Source organism: Triticum dicoccoides, chromosome 7A, assembly GCF_002162155.2.
Source record: "Triticum dicoccoides isolate Atlit2015 ecotype Zavitan chromosome 7A, WEW_v2.0, whole genome shotgun sequence".
NCBI classification, from domain to species: Eukaryota; Viridiplantae; Streptophyta; class Magnoliopsida; order Poales; family Poaceae; genus Triticum; species Triticum dicoccoides.
This window is the reverse complement of record NC_041392.1, coordinates 46,569,145-46,573,507: the sequence shown is the minus strand read 5'-3', so window position 1 is coordinate 46,573,507 and position 4,363 is coordinate 46,569,145. Positions and strand designations below refer to the sequence as shown.

Sequence of the window (4,363 nt, the reverse complement as noted above, 5' to 3'; positions counted from 1 at the left end):
CTACCTCCCCCGTCGCCACCGTAGGCCTCGCCGGCGGCCGCGGCCACCTCCCCCGTTGCCACCGTAGGCCCCGCCAGCGCCTTGCTAGCCGCCATGTCGCCGGCCGGCCCCGGCCACACTGGCCATCATCTCGCCCGCCGGCCCCGGCCTGGTCACCCACGGCGGCCTCCGCGCCCCGGCGCTCATCGCCCTCGGCAGTCTCCGCGCCCCATCGCCCCCGGCGGCCCCTAACCCGTCACCCCCACAGGCCTCCACCGGCCTCCACCCCGGGCACCGGCCCTGGCCTCGAGGTCGCGTGCTTTGCCTCGCGAGATCCACTATGATAGCAGCCGGGGACTCCGCCTCGCGAGCACTGCCCATCCCCGACCTCCCATGCATGCCTCGCGAGCGCGGCTGGGATGGAGCCGCGCGGCTGAGCGGGTCCAGACGGTGGTGCGACGAACAGGACCGGGAGGCAGCACGACGAGCAGGACCAGGAGGCAGAGTGGCGCGGCGGGCGTCTGGCTGGAAGTTTGGGCGAGCAGGCCACTGCAGCGAAGAAGAAGGACCTGATCGCTTTTCCCTTTTATGTTTTAGGGTCCTCTGTGTAAATTTGAAGGACTATTCTGTAACTTTAGTTCTCTGGCGGTCCTGCTTACATTTTGTACTCACTAATGTTGAATGAAAGGCACTAGGTACGGACATGCCAGAAATATTAGATATGGCACTGCACTTGCATGCGTTGACCGCATCGTTCGGGGGAGCAACGCCGTTGTGTTTTTTTTTAATTTGACCCCATTCTTTGCCGTCTGTGATACACGAGTCTGAAGGCAAAGACTCGAATAGCTGACGGCAAAGATGTAGTCTAGCTGATGGAAAAACTGCTTTTCTTTGCCGTATGTGATCTATAAGGCAGACGACGAAGAAGTTTCGACTAACGGCAAATTCTTTGCCGTTTGTCAGATAAAAAGCTGACGGCAAAGTATTCTTTGCCGACTTATCTTTGCCGTCTGACTTTGCCGCCTGCTTCCTAACGGCAAAATCTTTGCCGTCTGGATTTAGGTCTTTGCCGTCTGTGATCCATAGACGGAAAATTTCCTGTTTCCTGTAGTGATAACAACATACGTTGTTCCCTTTATCATCGGTATGTTACTTGCCCGAGATTCGATCGTCGGTATATCAATAACTAGTTCAATCTCGTTACCGGCAAGTCTCTTTACACGTTCCGTAATACATCATCTCGCAACTAACTCATTTAGTTGCATTGCTTGCAAGGCTTAGGTGATGTGCATTACCGAGAGGGCCCAGAGATACCTCTCCGACAATCGGAGTGACAAATCCTAATCTCGAAATACGTCAACCCAACATGTACCTTTGGAGACACCTGTAGAGCTCCCTTATAATCACCCAGTTACGTTGTGACGTTTGGTAGCACACAAAGTGTTCCTCCGGTAAACGGGAGTTGCATAATCTCATAGTCATAGGAACATGTATAAGTCATGAAGAAAGCAATAGCAACATACTAAATGATCGAGTGCTAAGCTAATGGAATGGGTCAAGTCAATCACATCATTCTTCTAATGATGTGATCCCGTTAATCAAATAACAACTCTTTGTCTATGGTTAGGAAACATAACCATCTTTGATTAACGAGCTAGTCAAGTAGAGGCATACTAGTGACACTCTGTTTGTCTATGTATTCACACATGTATTATGTTTCCGGTTAATACAATTCTAGCATGAATAATAAACATTTATCATGAAATAAGGAAATAAATAATAACTTTATTATTGCCTCTAGGGCATATTTCCTTCACTGGTCGCCCTGCCTTATCCTCTCGCTCTCCGCTTCCTCTCCTCCGAACCGTAGCCAACTCCCATCCGCGCCGCCGCCGTCGCCTTCCGCCGCCGCAGCCATTGCCGACGCCCTCCTCCGCCTCCTCTATCTCCTCCTTCATGTCGTCTTCCAGCTCCATGCGCTCAGCGCTGCGTGGCCGCTCTGTTGCTGTACCACTGATCGGGTGCCCGGATTGCGGCGAGCAGGTGAGGTTCTACCGGTCTAGCCTCGATGAGCACGATGGATGGATCTTCTACAAGTGCGTGAACCACCATGTAAGTGCCAGTTCAGTAGATTCATGCCGTGTCAGCTCACTTTAATAATGAAGCAGAGCAGCTGGTTAACTAATGCAGTAGTTTAGAGCAATGCAGTAGTTGAATCATTAAATCTGTAATTTTCTGGAGTTGGTTAACTAATTTTGCCACTGATTAATCAGGTCACTTGTGATTTCTGGCACTGGGAGCTTGAGTATGTGCAGCATCTGGTTGAAACAAGGCGTCTGGTTGGTGATGCTGCTGTAGATGCAATTGGTGCTGTTGAGGACAAGAGGGAAGAGCTTGAGAGGCAGAGGACTGAATCAATGGCAGGCAGAGGCACGGCTGGAAGGGTCATGGCTGGGAGAGGCAGGGCTGTAAGAGATAATTATGGCAGCTCCAGTGAGAATAAGTATGCTACCAAGCAGCAAATTGCTATGCTTTTAGGGTTAGGCAGAGAGATTTTGATGCTGCTGAAGCTGATGATTGGTTTTGTTATAGTGCTTTGTGTGATGTGTTTCACCTTAATTATGAAGAAGTGAAGTGTTGTTAATTCAGTAGGTGCAGGTGTGTAAAATGAGCATACTAAAATGGTTCCTTTTGTTTGCTTAGTAATGCTTAGTTGTAATGGTTGTTGTAATGGATAATATGTCAGTAATGTGAAGCCTGCTTGACCTAGTTGCTTTGAAATGCTAGACCTAATTGCTTTGAAAAAATTGACAGATGTATGTCATGTCAGAAGTGTAGTTAAACTAATTCTGACAGAATGTTTGCAGTTCACTGAATTTTTATAGTTAACTGAATTTAGTTTGCAAAGTTAACCTCATTGTACTTAACCTCATTGCTTTCAAATTAATTGCTGTACTGAACTAACTTTGCAAACTAATTGTTGTACTAAATGAAGTAAGTGAATCTCAGCACAACTGAACTCAAAAGCAAGCATGTACTTGCACCTGCTGCAAACACCCACCCAGCAACTTGCACTCTACATGTAGCTTTGGTCCACCAGTCGACCACCACCACCACCACCACCAGATCCCCTTCTTCCTCATCTTTCATCTTCAATTTCGTGCACCACCAGATCCCTTCTCTCCTCTGTCCAATAGCACCAATAGATCCCCTTCTCATCTTCAGCTAGCAGCAACCATGGTGTCCTGGGATGATCTTCCCACTTCTTCTGAAGATCACTCGGTGACCAGCAAGGTTAGTGTGCTCCTCAATCTCACACAAATCCAGTCTAGGGTTTCTCAGCTAGGGTTTCTCAATTGATTCCAAATGTCTCTCTTTTGTTTAGCCACCTGCCACAATATCCTGTGAGGAATGGAGTGGCTTGGCTACAGATCTGCCTAGCTTTAGATGTGGGCATGGATCTTTGTGTGAGAAGAATGTGGCATTTGAATCTGTTGATACTGGCAGAAGGTTTCTAGCTTGTGCACAAAAGGTTAGTAATTGTTTTGCATTTGGCACTGTTAAACATTTTTCTCTTTGTAGTATGTCTTAAGTTCCATCGTCAGGCACAGTACTAAATACTGGCAGTTAACTGAATCTCTTTTTTGTATGTTCTAAATTGTTAGGAAGTACCCAAATGCAGATATGTTGAGTGGGTTGACCCTGAGTGGCCTGATGCTCTAAAGATGAGCCTAGCTACTATATGGACCATGTATGAAGAGGAGAAAAAACAGAGGCTCAGACAGAATGTTGTGAGTGCTGAAGAAAATTTGAAGGTTCTTGAAGAGAAGAAGAAGATGGAGAATGAGTTGAGGCATTTCAAGCTTGATTTTGCTAAGATGGTGGCTGAGAAGGAGCAGGCAATGAGCCAACTAGGCAGCACACAACTTACTCTGACTGATCTAAAGGAAGAACTTGAGAAGAAGAAGATTGCAGATAAGTCAGTAACCAACATTCATCAGGTATTCAGGGTTAAAGCAGAGAAAGAGAGGGACCAAGCAGTGTAAGAGAGGGATGACTTGAAGCATGAGAAAAGGAAGCTTGAGTACATGATTGGTGACCTATTCAAACAGACAGAGGCCACCAAGGAGAAGATAAGGAAGCTGAAGGGCATGCTGAATGAATTTGATTGAATCTGTGTCATTGTAAAAAAAACCACTTTGTATCTTTCCTCCTGGATTTGTGTCAACTAAATTGTGTTAAGATAAGATATTGAAGTTGAAGTGGGTTAAGATAAGAAACTGAAGTTGGTTCAGATAAGAAAATGAAGTTAACTGTCTTTGTCTTATATGACTGAATTTGCCTGAATTTATATGCCTGCAGTTGCTGTTTTATATGACTGAAT

The 4,363-nt window shown here is 46.6% G+C and overlaps 1 pseudogene; it reads left to right on the top strand.

The window, feature by feature from the left end:
- The first annotated feature begins 1,953 nt into the window (after nt 1-1,953).
- On the top strand, nt 1,954-4,151 carry LOC119333027 (annotated as a pseudogene).
- The last annotated feature ends 212 nt before the right edge of the window (nt 4,152-4,363 follow it).